This window comes from Lepidochelys kempii, chromosome 3 (genome assembly GCF_965140265.1).
Source record: "Lepidochelys kempii isolate rLepKem1 chromosome 3, rLepKem1.hap2, whole genome shotgun sequence".
NCBI classification, from domain to species: domain Eukaryota; kingdom Metazoa; phylum Chordata; order Testudines; family Cheloniidae; genus Lepidochelys; species Lepidochelys kempii.
In genome coordinates, this window is record NC_133258.1 from 168,558,397 (window position 1) to 168,575,370 (window position 16,974).

The following is a 16,974-nucleotide window of genomic DNA, read 5'->3' on the forward strand; positions in this document are numbered from 1 at the left end:
TACAAAAGTGCCATGCAAATGCCTGTTCTCACTTTCTGGTGACACTGTAAATAAAAAGAGGGCAGCATTATCTCCCGTAAATGTATACAAACTTGTTTGTTTTAGCAATTGGCTAAACAAGAAGTAGGACTGAGTGGACTTGTAGACTCTGAAGTTTTACATTGTTTTGTTTTTGATTGCAGTAACAGTTTTTATGTAATGGGAAAAAAATCTACATTTGTAAGTTGCACTTTCAGGACAAAGATTGCAATACAGTACACATATGAGGTGAATTGAAAAATTTTTACAGTGCAAATATTTGTAATAAAAATAATATACACTTTGATTTCAGTTACAATACAGAATACAATATATATGAAAATGTAGAAAAACATCGAAAATATTTAATAAATTTAAATTGGTATTCTATTGTTTGTGTGATTAAAACTGCGATTAATCGCGATTCAGTTTTTTGAGTTAATCGTGTGAGTTAACTGCGATTAATCAACAGCCCTACAGAATAGGACAATACAATGTGGAAAATCAGAACTGGGAGCAATCATTGTCGCCAGACCAATATATAGAATTAGAAATTTCTTGAAGGGGAGTAATCCATCACTAACTGTGCAGTTGCCTTTTCAGCATGTTTTGCTAGGCTGAGGCTTTTTGAAATACCAGCTACTTTATTAATAGGACCTCCAGGATGATGAATGTCTTCTTTATTTTTAAGATGGAGGAGGATACAGAGATGCCAGTGGATCAGGCTGACTCTGCTATTGAAAGTGGTGACATGACAGAAACCAAAAGCAAGTGAGTGTCTACAATTAAAATAATAATTTAAAGTACCTAAAGAAATGCACCTTTTCCAGTAATAGTTCTTCTATTTTGGGGGCCCTTTTTGTGTGAAATATCCCTTTTACAGGCATGATGGGTTGATTTCCATATTAAGCTTGCTTTTTAAATTCATCTAATAAAGTAACTAGCATAGACATTAGTGTCTTTATAAGGGTTTGCATATAAGTCTAAAAGATCCATGTGTAGGGTTTGCTGAGATGTATATTCAGGTATATTGCTGTATTTTCACTTTAACTAGATTGACAGTTTACTAAAAACCAATCAGGATGCATATTCTGTTTCAAATGAAAACACCAAAAACTCAAAGTGTAATTCTTCTGTAGACTAGACTACTTTTTTAGAATAGTCTGAGAAACCATTTTTATCTAAAAGTACTTGGTTTAGTGAATTTATATTAATCTAAAATTCTTATATTAAGAATTCTGGTCAGATACTTGAATTAAGAACTTCTGTGCACCATAACACTAGCTGCTTACTTTACTTTTTGCTTTCCTGGGATATGTTTGAATATGCCATATGTTTTCAAATTCTGTCTTATTTTCCCTTTTCATCTGTGGCTGCCTTCCTGGTAGCTGCTCACTTCCAATCTGGCCCTAAAATTTCTTTCTAGTATCTTGAAAGTTATATTAACTTCTAGTAGACGCTAAATTAGTCCATTTGGTGTTCTCCAGTTTTTCCTAAATTTGAGAACTAATACATGGAGTAGAAAATGCTGGTATCCTTTTTCTTGTGGTATGACATTTATTCAGAAATGTTTTGTCAGTCCCTTAAATTTGTTTGCAACTCCCTGATTTTTGTAGCAATTGCTAATATTTATTATCATGATTGTTATATACAAAGTGGTGGTGTCTCAATTACAAAATTGAAAAAGGTCATGGTATAAATGTGAAGCAAAATTTGCCCCAGAGCAGAGCTTTATGTGACCCCCCCCCCCCCCCGAGTGAATTTCACTGACAGAAAATGAAAATTTTAATCTGTAGGTAACTCATGCTCCCCAGAATATTCATGTGCAGTAGCTCTCATCATGACGGTTCTAATTTGAAGCAAATGTAGAAGTGTAATAAATGCTGTTCAACATATACTCAATTAGGGCCTAATCCAAAGCATGTTTTTCCATTGACATTAGTCAGCTTTGGATCATGCCCATGCAGCAACAGGATTACAATCAAAGAAGAATGCATAGTTTAAAAAAAAGTAGAATGCAAGTTTAAAAAATGCAAACTAATAGGCATTGTGCAGTGTGTCAGCGGGCCGTTTATATGGAACAGTTTGTTAATGGAGATGTAATTTAGTTATCAGAGCAAAGGTAATTGCCTTCTTTTGTTTCCTGCCTTTACATTCAGGGGACCAAGAGGTCGGGGCAGAGGAAGAGGTGGCAGAGATTTTGGAAACGAGGGACAGCTTTCATATGTCAGAGGGAAAATGCGAGGCAAAACAATTAATGGCATTGGGCCCATGAGGTAATACCTGGCAAACTAATAATTTTTTATTACATTGTTGACTTTCTCAAGAAGGGGCATTTTATGGTAGGTGGACCAATCTGTAACGTAAGGTAAACACTAAATTTTACAAATAAAACGGAATGCTTTCAAAGACAATTATGAATGGTTAGGATAGCCTTGACATATATTGTTGAAGTTAAGGGTGACTTCGTGTAAGTTAATCTGTATTTTCATAAATGAAGCTTTCAGTTGTGAACTTCTCAAAGACATATTTACTTTTGAAATTAATGTCTTTTGGGTGGGAGTGTTACTGAAGAGGGAAAAGAGTTTTGGTAGTCAGATTCTATCAGGAAAATAGGACAGCTTTTTATTATTAAACAATGCCTTTGTCCTACTCTACTCTAGGAATTATTTTTGATCTTCTGTGGTAGACAACATATCCATAACTGTACAGCACTTAAATATTTGTGGCACTTTGAATGTGGATGTATTGGCTGTCATACCTACAGATGTGTTAACGGTTATCGCAGGCTGGTAGCACAAGGTGTGTATATAAGTCATATATACTTACTTAACATGCCTATCTCATTACTGTATTTAGAGATACGAAATTAATTAAAGGACATGGAAACTGATTATTCTTTCTCTTTCATTGCAGTCACAGCTTGAAAAGTAAAATAGTCTAATTGCCCCTCTTATGTGTCCATGTGCAAATTTCCTAAAAGCAGTTCTTCATTAAGGAGACCCAAACTGTGTAAACTTGTGTGTGTGTGTGGTAGAAGGTGAAAATAAAAGCACAAATGCATCTCAGATGCTGCAACTCTGTCTGATGTGGGAGTGAGTTGGAGCGGGGACCTGCTGATCTCTGTGGTGGGGAGATAGTTGTAAAAGACCCTATTCTCGCTGGAGGAATTTCCCCTATAGACAGTTTTGCAAAATAGTGTCTCACAAAACCCAAACCATGGGGTCTTGCAGCTAGACAGATTGGGGCACCTGCTCTCGCTCTCACCAAAAAAAAAAAAAAAAAGACAATATTATTGTCAAAATATTATTACATTCATTTCCCAGATTTGAAAATTCAGGCACAGGTTAAATGACTTGCCCAAAGGCACAAAGGTGATCTGTGGAAGAAGAGTTGAGATTAAAATTCAAAGATCTTGTCTCCAGCCCTCTTGCACTAACCACTCACTACAACATACTTCTTCCAAACAGCACTTGTAAAATAGGGATGCCAGGAAGAGCGCCCTCAATTACCAGTGGTGAAGTTGAGAGGGAAGGAAAAAAAAAAAATATCCCTAACATCTACAAAAGGAAAAACTCACCCAGGCATAAAGCGATTGTAGTTTTGGAAAAAAACAACAGAGCCAAGAGTCTTACCATAAAGAGGGATTGTGGAACAACAATAGCATCTTGCTGCAGTGTTTTGCCCTGGAGGGCAGAGCAGGAAGGGGCCATCATTTTCTCTTCATGACCCTCTTATTAACTGTCGAGGGCCCGAGCAGCCAACTCAGGAGTCTGTTGCAGGGACCATGATTACCCAATCAAAGCCCTCTTTCAGGAACTGTCATCCCTTTGGTTGAGTGATGCAACAAGGCAGCACAGCAGGTGGGATCTAACCTTCAGGCCTCACCCTACAATCCCACCCTGGATGGGAAGGCTAGCATGCCTTACAGAATATGGAGGCTCCTTATTTTTTTGTCTTTCCTTGGGACCCTACTGTGACGGGTTCTCTCTTCCCCCCTGGGGTGCCACCTGGAACTGTTGTGCATTGACTCACCAGCCTGGGCTCCCTTTACACTGTACTGCTGTGACAGGCCCTCAGGCAGGCCCCTCCAGCACACATACAAGTAGGGACACACCCAGCTGCAGCTACACACAGATGCTGAGATTAGTTCTGCATGGGAAGGCTCAGCTAAGGCACGCCCCCTTCTGGAGTGTAAACCCAAAATTATACCGTCTTGCGCTGCACAGGGAACTGTACAGCATAAGCTCATGAAATTTGCCCCCTCTTTCAATGTGGAGGAAGATATACAAGGCTTTCTTCCCCCTGTTATGATTTCCACACACTGGTTTTAGACAAAACAGAAACAAGATTATTAACTACAAAAGAGAGATTTTAAATGATTATAAGGGATAGCAAACAGATCAAAGCAGATTACCTAGCAAGTAAACACAACGCAATCTAAGCTTAATATACTAAAGATATTGGATATGAGTAGCAAATTCTCACCCTAATTGTTGTTTTTGGCAGTTTGCAAAGATTCTTGAGGGCAAGCTGAACTTTCAGCTTAAAACTCCAGGTATTCCTTTTACAGGCTAGAAATCCCTCTAGCCTGGGTTCAGCCCTTCTCCCCTAGTCCAGGCTTTGTGTCTCAGGTGTTTCCGGCAGCCTTCTTGGGTAGGGAGTCAGTGAAGAACCATGATGATATCACTCCCCTGCATTAAATAGCTTTTGCATATGGCGGGAACCATTTGTCTCCCCTCTTGGTTCCCATGCCCGGTCAGGGGAAAAACACTGCTATTCCAAGATGGAGTCCAGTACCAGGTGACTTAGTTACATGCCCCTGTATGGGGACAGCAGCCATGACTCAGAGGCTGTTTGTAGTGTCCTCAGGAAGGCTCCCCAGTGGGAGATTAGCATCTTCTAAGACCTATTGTTTTCCCTAATGGCCCTTTCCAGCCAGCCATCTAGACTGATTGCATTCTGTCTAGTGGGCGTTCCCCAGGTGTAAACACATTTGCAATAGATGCATAGACAATATTCCTAATTTCAGATACCAAAATGATACATGCATACAAATAGGAAATCATATTCAGTGAATCATAACCTTTTCAATGATATCTTACATGGCCTATCGCATAAAATACATCATAGTTAGGCCATAATCATATCCTAATAATATCACTATGAAGAATATGGGGCATAAGCCATTAATTCTCATTTACCTCCACAGACAAATTTACTCTAAACAATTCTTCCTTATGGAACCAAGCTATGTACATTTCTCTACATAGTTGTAAAGTGATGCTTAACACAAAACCTTTTGGAAGTAGGAAAGGGGAGCTATAATGAATTTATCTTACAGTTGTCTATAGCACATAGTACGTAAGCACTAGTGAACTAGACTTGCATGAAATATGTATTACCCTTTTATGAAAAAAGAACACTTTAAATTGCTGGCCACTATAAACCTATAGAAACATGAAGCAAAAAGGGTTAAGAAATGTCAACCCAAAATGAGAGAAGCAGGAATTGGAACCAGTAACCTATTCAACCATATGTTGCTTTAATAAAATTAAAAAACTATTAACACTTAACTTCAGTAGCCCAGTAAAGAATCACTCTATAGAAAACAGGTAACATTACATGTAACTTCCCTTGAAAAAGATGGTAAGAAGCTGGGGAGAGACTCCTTGCAAATAGGTGATTGTTTAAAGATTTCTATAAAAAAAAGTTCTCTTTATTTTCGTTATATTCATTTGGAATTCCATTCTTCTCTAATTTCAGTAAACGCTGTATAGTATTAGTAAGTAGTCATGTTTTTTCTTGAAGCTTGGCAGTAGACATACATCTTTTGAATAATGTTAGACAATTTATTCATCCCTTCTTACAAAGACAGTTCCAGGAGCAGTTTTTACAGTCTTCACTTTATATTATTGTATCATTATAACTGTACAATGAAATAAATACAACTTAACTTTCAGATCTGTACTGAAAACAAGTGTCTTTCCAGATGTGGGATAGGAAGAATGTATCCATATCCTGAGACCCGAGGCCAAAGAGGAGGCAGAGGGAGGCCACCTTTTCTACCACCCTCACCCATGGGAGGAATGATGAGAGATCCTTTCTCACTTCCAGCACCAAGGTTAATTTTGAGAACATTGATAGAAAGGTGTTTGTTTAAAAATGATGGATGTGTACTGCTGTAGTCCAGTTTCCTAAGTGCGAAATTGGTTCACATAGGAAGAATCCCAGAGTGTTTGTTTTTTGATGCAGTATGAGATTGTTTGATTGGACTTGTCTGTGCAGACATGGACTTCCTCCTCCACCATCACTACCAGGACCAATGGGCTTCAGAGGCAGGCCACCTCACTCCAGAGCCAGAGGGATGCTGCAGATGCCAAGAGGTCGTTTCCCTCCACCAAGAGGGTAAGAATGTATCTTTGTCTTGTCTTTTTAAAATTAATTTTATTTGAAATCTAGAATTGCAGTAATTTTAAAGCTGTCTCTTGCAAGTATTAAAATCAGGGGCCATATCCTATGTAAACATTTCAGATTCCATTGTTGTAGTAATTTTAACTGCTGTGGAAGCCTTTTAAGTATGCATGAGATTGCTAAGAACAAAATAAGTTTAAATCCAAATTGTAATGTAGTGTTGTCTCTTTTGTTATTTTAAAGAAGTTATCTTGAGGGGAAAAACAATTATGATTTTATCCTTTTACACAGCTTTCCCAATGGACCTGGTGTACCATCCCCTCCGCCACCTGGACGGGGCCAGAGATGGCTTGGACCGCCAGGTGGCAGACACTATTAAAGAGGCTTATTCTTTAAATTGTATAGCAGGGCGCTTTCTTGTTACCTTAAAACCATTTGAAATGGCTGGACTAAGAACTGCCTATAAAACATTAAAGATGGCAAAGAATATTAATTGAACTTAGACAGCTAATATTTTCCAGAAGCCCTCATGCACCAGTTGGGAAAAGCCATATATTAAAAAAAGTCTGTGACTCCTTGGACTTTTTTCAAGCATATCCTTTTTAAGCCTAGGCTTTATGGACACTGACTCCTGCACACTAGATGTAAAAGGAAAAACACATCTGTTACAATAGTTTGAGTCTTCATTTAATATACAGAACTCTGATTGCTTTTGACAGTTGTGTGCAGCTTGTTTTAGTGTAGAACATGAATTTGTTTTAATGCTATGATTTTGTGTGTATAAACGAACTTTTTTTAAGGGTTTGAAATCACTTTCAAATTTTATAACAGTAAATGCAGCCAACTGCTTAATATTTGGGAAGAGTATACTGTACTACATTTTGAAGTGTTACCTGTAGAGCCCTGCAAATCCGTGGGAATCTGCTTTCTATCCATTGATATCCGCAGACCAGGGGTCTGCAGCACGCACTCACTGGAATGGAGAGGCTGTCATCCAGCCTGCAGGCTCCAGCTCTGCTCTCTAAATCACGCAGCAGCGAGCTGGGCATTCTGGGAGTTGTAGTCTCCAGCTTGCTCAGATGGAGGAGGTAAAGACAACTCCTAGAAGGGAGTAAGCCAAGCACCATTTTGAAGGTGTGGTTGTTCTTTAAATGAGCAGGCGGCAATAGCTATGTGCATTAGAGCCTCTGCAACTGTGTAGAGCTGTCTGAGCCCCGCACGGGGAGGGCGGTGCTGCATAGAAAGGCCCAGAATTGTAGCCTCCCTGCCAGGAGCAGGGAAAGAGGTACGGCGGGGCGGAGCAGGTGGCAGGGCAGGAAGTTTCTGGGGAGAAGTAGGGGGTGGTGGGGTGGTTGAGGATTGGGGCTTGACACAGCCCTGTGTCACTGCTGTGCACTTAGCTGTAAAGCTGTTTAGAGCCCTGCAAATCTGCAGATATCCACAGACTATTTTTGCGGCTGGGATGTGGATATACCTTTTTGTATCCATGCAGGGCGCTAGTTATCTGATACACTAAATGTAATGGTTAAACAGAAATCTGTGAATGTTAATTTTGAAGAGCGTCAGTAGTTCATGAATGAACTTAAAAAACAACTGTGGACTGTGTTTAATTTTATGATAATTGTTCTTTGTACACAGCTTGACCTCATTGTTTAAATGTCCAGTTGTGTAAGTAATTGTAATTTCTAAACGAAGTGTGTAACTGAACACTTGACCAATTGTGTAGTACAACTGGTGTATGCATGTGCATTACCTACAGCATAAAATCAAGTTAAATTGTCAGTTACTTCAAACTATGCTAACACACAGTATTGTTAAAAATCATAATTGTACGTGCTGTGAAACATATGGATCACTGTATAATCACCCTAACAGTTAATTTAATTTCGTTAATGTGAAAAAAATAATTTCAAAATAGTGAAACCTGTAACTTTGTGTTGCTTGTTGCTGTTGAAATGATAGATGTAATTCTAATATTTTGAAACAGTGCTGTTTAACTTCAAGGATGATCACAATCTGTAAATTATTTTAATCCTTAAAATGTGCTGTGTTCTTTTGTGGTGAGGGCTGAATTAAAATTTTTTTAGCAGTTTGGTGCAGTTGGGGCTTTTTAACTTAAGCAGTCCCTTCACTGGGTCCAAAGACTGCAAGCAAAATATAATATATGAAGAAAGCAATAAATTAAGGTATGATAGTGCAAAAATAAGTGGGTATTTCCCACTTTACACCTGGCTTCCAGTAAATCATTATCAAAATTCTTAAAGTACAATATTTCACTGGTAGTAAATTTATAGCTGGTTTATAGCAATTCTGATTGAAATTCTGTACTTAATTTTTCCTGAAAGCTAATATTTACCTTTCACATTTTATTCTTGAAGAAATCAGAATATTTATCCTATATTTAATATTGCATACTGGGGCATGCGTTTATTAAATATTAGTCATTTTGGCCAGGATCTTTACTATTAAGTAAAGCTTTTTGTGCATGTTTTTTTTATTTTATTTTATATACATATTTTATAAAACATAGTGTTAACCTCTACCTTACTGTAAATGACTTGATTTACAGGTTTTAAATCTAATTCTGTTTGTAGTATGGTGAAAGAATTATGCTATTATTATCTTCTAAAGGGTAAGATAGTCACCCTTTGAGGCCAATTGGAGATGGTATACAGGCCTTTCGGAGAGCATACGACAAGCCTTATCTGAGGTGAGACCATTTTAAAAACTTCTTTTTATCACCCATAATTTCTCTGTCCTTTACAGTATAAAAAATTATTTATGCAAATTTTTCTGACAAATGCACATGTGTTTAGTAACTAGTTTAGTCAAGAGAAAAAGTGGTGAGAACTTTAGTATTAAAGCTTCTGTTCTTTATCCTGTGTTACAGCATATGTCAAATAATAGTTCCGGAGTCAGTTACTATAATGTCCTTCGTTTGTTCTAGTAGTAATTACTAAATTTAGAAACTGCTTCACTTTTTTTTGCTATTGAGACCTGTATTTTGAACTCTTGGAATTTTTGCTATGGGGAGACTGAACAGCAGAGCTGAAATTCAAGCTGGAAGTTCTGTTGAGTTCAAGGAGCAAAAGACTGGTATGTTCATTATGACCCTTAATTTCTTATACTGTAATTACTGTAAGGTACAGTTAGTAAAGAATATTATAGAAGCACTTAAGTTTTCTGCACAGAACTACAAAACTTTTTAGGAAAGAAGTATTAATACTGTACATTAGAATACAGAATAGAAACCAGTGATGACTTCCAGTTGCAAGTGTGTGTATAAATAGGTAGTGTCTCTTATTTTAAAACTGATATTCAGTGAGAAAGTTTTCTTGTCATCTACATTTTTCTTGTTTAAAACAATAAACTTTAAAACATTTTGTTGTGATCCAAAATTCAGCATTTACACAGGCTTCCTGAGATATACTGTTCTGAAGTAAATTGAAAAGGAGTACTTGTGGCACCTTAGAGACTAACCAATTTATTTGAGCATAAGCTTTCACAAAAGCTTATGCTCAAATAAATTGGTTAGTCTCTAAGGTGCCACAAGTACTCCTTTTCTTTTTGCGAATACAGACTAACACGGCTGCTACTCTGAAACCTGTCCTGAAGTAGTAGTTAACACCAAATTTATATAAAAATAAACAGTAGAGCATGCATGCTAAAAAGTTAGCTTAATTGATGACTTACAGAACTGCATGTTCTTGCTATGTGTCCTGTTTCTAGTGCACCAACTGGAGAAAAACAAAATAAAAAACCCCAAGGGGTCTTTTCAGATAAAGTTTCAGTATAACAGTAAAATAAAACTAAATTGAGAGAAGGGATTTTTCAAAAAAAAATAAAAAATTGTAAAGTGGTTTTCAAACAGCAAGGAGGATTTGGTCTATTGTATGTCCATTTTCTTCTTTTAAAGTGTTATGGTAAGGACTTCTGAGGTTAATTTTTCAACCCCAGATATATTGCATGAATATGAGGCTGTGATACATCAGGGATCGGCAACCTTTGGCACATGGCCTGTCAGGGTAAGCCCCTGGCGGGCCAGGCCGGTTTGTTTACCTGCTGCGTCCACAGGTTCGGCCAATCGCAGCTCCCGCTGGCTGCGGTTCGCTGTCCCAGACGAATGGGGGCTGTGGGAAGGTTGGCCAGCACATCCCTCGGCCCGCTGCCGCTTCCCTCAGCCCCCATTGGCCTGAGACGGCAAACCGTGGCTAGTGGGAGCTGCGATTGGCCGAACCTGCAGACGCAGCAGGTAAACAGCCCGGCCCGCCAGTGGCTTACCCTGATGGCCACGTGCCAAAGGTTGCCAATCCCTGGGATTCATTAACAGAAAATATCAGACAAACCAAATTGTTTTCACAGATTTGAATGAGAAGCAAGTAAAAAGACAACATTGTTTATAAAAGCCGCTATGTAAATTCATAAAGTCTGTTTAGTGTACTAGGATTACCATAATCTTCTGAGATTTGTGCACTGAGTACTTTGGCAGAAGATATTGAGCAAAAGTAAATTTTATCTTTCATTTCCTCTCTTCTTCTCCCCCCCCCCCCTTTTTATTTTACAGAATTCAGTTTTCTTTGAAAAGTTTGTCATGGCAGATTTTTTGGCAGCAAAACTAATCTTTCTGCTTCTTATCTCTAATTTCTCAGCAGATGGACTATCACCATTTGAAGGAGCATCTAGTCAAAATTATAAGTATCCTAAAGAACTCTCTGCACTGGTTGCGATAAACTCATTCAGTAATGAGGTCACCCTTTTGTAGGGCAGGGATTATGAACTACTGTATAGAAAGGTGAGATGCTAGATTTTTTTTTATTTATTTTTTTTTTTGTAGCGGCTTGGGAAAAAACACCATATTTTTAATAGCACTTATTAAAAAGCTGTTCACAGTTTTCATTATTTCAAATTAGCAAGAGCTTGCTTTTCTAATATCTAAAAGTTTGAGAGTAATTAGTGCGTAATTAATAAAAAGTTTCAAAGAAGAAACTAACACAAAATCTGATATGGTAGGGACAGCTGTCACACAGATATCAAATGTTGATTGTATACTGTCAAGTAATATTATATGATATTAGTTGGATAGATTTTCTTCTGATTTTTAGAAGTTGCATTGTGTCACGCACTGAGGGCACCTAGGCTGCATCTGTGACCGACTCAGTTCCTTCTCAGCTACCTCAGCCTGAGATGGAGCTGTAATGTTTCTGGCTGATTTTGTCTCAGCTATTCTCTTGTACAGCTTAGCATTTGTAGAGCTGAGTTATGAGAGGATTTGTTTTGTTTCTGTCCCTCTTTTTTCTGGGAGACTTATTTTCCTAGTGGGGCATGCCCAGCTCTTCCAGGCTTCAGATGTTGCCTCTCTTGTTGGGAGGCTATCCCAGTAAGCGACAGCCATTCCCAGAGTGTCTGCTGCCTGGGAGAGTCACATATTTCCTAGAAATGCAACTTCTGCCTGGCCCTCAAATCCAGAGCAAGGATTGAGAGAAATTGAGGCTGCTACTGATGGAGCATTCCTTTCAGCTTGCTTCAGAATCAGGCAGGAGACTGGCCATGTACATCTGTTTCTGGGGAGATCCAGCACCCCTTCAGCTTTGGCATAGGTACCCTCTAAGAAGGGGAAGATTATGGAGGCCTCAGAGAACGCTCCAAGGAAGAGGAACTCAGACTCTTATCATAAGGAGGCAGCTCCCAAAAGGCCCTGATCCCTGGCTAAGTCCATGGTGTCAGAAGCCTCAACCTCTCCGCTTGGTACCATCGCGGTGAAAAACTCCGCCTTTGGTACCACTGGAAAGTGCCGGGCCTGTAAGGGAAAACATGGCTCCAAAAGGACCCTGGTATTGTCTACAAGAGAGAAAGAGGGCAAAAATAAACACTTCTCCAGACCACTGCCGCTGAGCAGAACTCTGGCTTGAGGACCTCCCCAGTTGAGACCCTCAGTGCCATGCAAAGTGAAGTGCTAGGCACCTTCAGCACCTACTTCGGTATGCTCCATTTCAATGGTACCATCTGCTTCGACTACCAAGCACCTCTCAGTACTGTGATGATAATCTGAAGATTGGAGTCTTTCTCCAGTACAACAGGATTCTCTTTTTCTGCTGTTGCTTTCCTGTTGGAGGATATTGAACAGTATGAAAGAGACTTCTATATAGGAACTCACTCGCTCTTTTTTTGATGCTTATAGGGAAGATCCCTGTGCACAACAAGGGTGGTGGGACCAATCTTGGATGCCACTCCATCTCCCGTATGGCCCTCCAATGGCCCTACTGGGATCCCTGGGCTTCCTGTTGGCAGCAATTTGCCAGACCACCAGCTCTGTCATATCAAGAGGTGAGAGTTCTACAGTCCTCTCCCCAGCCAACCCACCTGAATGATGAGGCATTTGAGGAGCAGGAAGTTAGGGCTGATAATGAGGCCACCCCCAAACCCTTTGTCTCCAGATGAGGTGGTCATGCCTCCACTGCTGTCCACAGTCAACAATTTCCAGCAGTTCCAGGACCTTATAAAGAGAGTCACGGACGCTTTCCAAGTACCACTCTAAGAGGTCAAAGATTCTCAACACAAACTGCTGGACATTTTGCAATCAGCAACACCCACTGGAGTTGTCTTATCCATTAATGAGGTGCTCCAGGACCCAGCAGACTCTTTAGCAAACACCTGCTACTGTTCCACCAATTTGAAAATGGATAGATAGGAAATATTATTGTTCCATTCTCCTCCCCTCTCACCCCCTCAGGTCTCAGAGTTTTAGTTCACTTAATTCTCTGGTGGTGGATGTAGTAAATGAGTAGAATAAGCAATAGTACTCTAAGTATATCCTCCATAACAAGGACAAAAAAAGATTAGACTTCTTTGGATGGAAGTCTTATTCATTTGTGACACTGCAGTTTTGGATTGCAAATTGTCAGGTGATCTGCAATTGCAATAAAGAGCTGTGATGACTTACGAAATGGCTTTGTGCGCTCAATGTAGAAGGCTTGGGCACGCCTGACGTCCAGAGAATGGAGCATTCGCTCTCTGTTACTGGCATGTGGCTTAGGAAAGAACACAGGTAAAAATATGTGGTGGTTCACATGAAACTGGGATACTACCTTTGGTAGAAACGTAGGGTGAAGGCGTAGCTGCACCTTGTCTTCATAAAAGACTGTATGGGGGGGGCCTGGAAGTCAGTGCTGTGAGCTTGGATACCCTTCTGGCTGAGGTTATGGCCACCAGAAAAGCCACTTCCCAGGAAAGGTAGGACAGAGGGCAGGTTGCCGTGGGCTCGAAAGGGTGGGGTCTCATGAGCATGGACAGGACCGGGTTGAGGTTCCACTGGGGATTGGGTTGTCACACTTGGGGATAAAGCCTGTCCAAGCCCTTGAGAAACCAAGCCCACCATGGGATTTCCAAACATTGACCTTCCTGCTGCCCCTGGGTGGAATGCTGAAATGGCAGCCAGGTGTACTTTGATAGATGATATTTGCAACCCCTGCTGCTTTGGGTACAGTAGGTAGTCCAAAACAAGGGGAATTGATGCTTGCTGTGGAGGGCTGCCTATCTGCAGAGACCAGATGGAAAACCGCTTCCACTTTGTCAGGTATGTGGCACGAGTGGAGGGTTTCCTACTTCCCAGCAGGACATCCTTCACTGGGTCTGAACACTGAAGCTTAAGAGGTTTCAGCCATGCAGTTTCCACGCCGTGAGGTGGAGGGACTCCAGGCTGGGGTGTTGTAGACAGCTGTGGTCTTGTGTGATGAGGGCCAGGCACATGGGAAGGGTTACTGCTCTGTCCACTGAGAGGTTCAACAGTGTGATGAACCAGTGTGGCGGGGCCACGCTGGCGCTATGAGGATCAAGGAATCCCTGTCCCAGCAAGCCTTGAGGAGGACTTCGTGTATGAGAGGGAAGGATGGGAATGCGTACAGCAGGTGACTCATCCATGAAAGGTGTCAGTGATGAAGCCTGGGCTGTAGTTCAGAAAGAAGAACCGCTGGCACTTCCTGTTGCTCCGTGTCGCAAACACGTCTATGTGGGGAAAGCCCCACCTCTGGAAAGTCGAGAGCGTGATGTCCACCCTGAGGGACCATTCTTGACTGTGAAACAAGCAGTTGAGGCGGTCAGCTAGCTCGTTTTGCACTCCCGAAGTGAGCGATGCAGAAGTCCCACAGCCCAACGGCTTCCTGGCATGGGAGAGGAGCAAGCACCACCATGTTTGTTTATATAGAACATTGCTGTGGTGTTGTCCTTCTGCACCGACACACATGCATCCTGAAGGTGAGCCCTGAACTCTTGGTATGCCAGACGAACCGCCCTCAGCTCCCTTACATTGATATGCAGCAATAGTTCTGGGTTGGACCATAGGCCTTGGGTTCTGATATTGTCCAGATGTGCTCCCCAACTGAGTGCTGAGGCGTCCGTGACCAGCGATAGCGGAGGTTGGGGTTTGACTGCAGCCACCAGTGGAGAGACTCGAGAATGCGAGGTTGGAGGGTAACTAATCTGTCCAGTGGGTCCCTGCTGGGCCTGTGCACCTGCGCCAACCACACCTGGAGAGGCCAAAGGCGCAATCTGGCATACTAGACCACATATGTACAAGCCACCGTCTGCCCCAGCAGTTTCATGCAATTTCTGGTAGTTGCCGTGGGTAATCGGCGAAGGTTCTCAATGTCCCTGAGTGCTTGGAAGCACAGCTCAGGCAGGAACGCCCTGGCTTGCATGGAGTCCAAGAGAGCTCCTATGAATTCTGTTCTCTGTGTTGGGGCTAGTGTGGATTTAGGTACTTTCAATATGAGGCCTACCATCCTAAGCACACCTGCTCTGCAGCCTGTGCTTGCAACTTGGCCTTGATGAGCCAGTCATCCAGGTACGGGAAAACTTGTACCTGATGTTTGCGGAGAAAGGCTACCACGACTGCCATACACTTCGTGAATATCTGGAGAGCTGCCGAGAGCCCAGATGAGAGCACCCTGAACTGGTAGTGCTGGCCTCTGACCACGAAGCGAAGAAACTGTGGGCCAGGGTAATGGAGATATGAAAGTACACATCTTTCAAGTTGAGGGCAGCGTACCAGTCCTCCAGATCCAGGAAAGGAATGATGGAGGCCAGGGAGAGCATGCAAAACTTCACTTTCTTTATGAATGTGTTACAGTCTCCCAGATCCAGGATAGGCAAGGGCCCACCCTTGGCCTTGGTGTTGAGGAAATAGCTGGAGTAGAACCCCTGAACTCCTGAGGAACCTCCTCTGTTGCCCCTAGATCAAGGAGTGATTGCACCTCCTGCAGAAGTTATTGTTCGTGAGGAGGGAAGAGGGGTGGGAGGGAACAGAATTGGATAGAATATGCCATGTCCACTGTGCTCAGAACACAGTGATCTGATATGATCTGGGACCAAGCACGGTAGAAGTGGGATAGTCAATTCACAAAGAGGGGTAAAGATCTGAGCTCGGTACTGGTGCTCCGTCCTCGGGTGCATCTTCAAAAGTTTGGCTTCAGGCCAGAGGGCTGTTTCAAAGAACCCTGGCCTTGTCCTGAGGAGTACTGGCAGGCGCCTCCTATTATTCCGCCCCTCTCCTGGATAAGTCTCGTCTTGGAGGCCCAGACTAGAAGTGGGACAGGGGCTGAGGCTTAAATGGCTTTCTTTGGGGTACAGGGGTGTGGATCCCCAAAGACTTTAGCGTCACCCACGTGTCCTTCAGACTGTGCAAGCGAGAGTCTATATTTTGGGCAAACAACCCCTTACGGTTAAAGGGCAGGTCCTGAATCGTGTTCTGAACCTCTGGTGGTATACCAAACACCTGCAGCCACGCACTGCATCTCATTGTGATGGCAGTGGCCATCGTCCGAGCCACCGAGTCTGCCGCATGTAACACAGCCTGGAGGGAGGTTCTTGAGACCACCCTGCCTTCCTCTAGAAGCTCATTAAACTCCTTGCACAAGTCTGGCCCAAAGTTTGAGAACCACTGCCTAGAGCAGGGATCAGCAACCTTTCGCACGCGGCCCATCAGGGAAATCCACTGGCAGGCTGGGACGGTTTGTTTACCTGCAGCATCCGTAGGTTCCGGCAATCACAGCTCCCACTCTAGCTGCAGTTTGCTGTTCCAGGCCAATGGGGGCTGTGGGAAGCAGCGTGGGCAGAGGGATGTGCTGGCTGATCCCTGGCCTAGAAAATCTAATTGCAGTAGATTTACTCCACCTCTTCCAAAAGTCCTTTGTCTCTGTACTTATGAATGTTCGGTAGATAAAATATCATTAATTTCTTTTTCATGTATTTATTTTTGTGTCCTGAAGACCTAGTGTCTGCTTGGTTTTAGTTAAGAGATTAAAAGATCCCACTTTTATTCTAGATGTATTCCTGACTGCTGAACAGATGACAGAAGAATCATATTATTTTTAGAAACAGATTTGTTGATAATGAGTTCGATGTGAATATCCTAGCAAAATCAGGCCATTCAGTAAATGAAGCTCTGTGGCTGGCACCGTAAGCTTTATTGACACACAGATTTAAATTTGTGTGATTTCCCTCCAGCTTTGCAACACACCATCTTGGCTCTTTTTATTTTTCTACTAA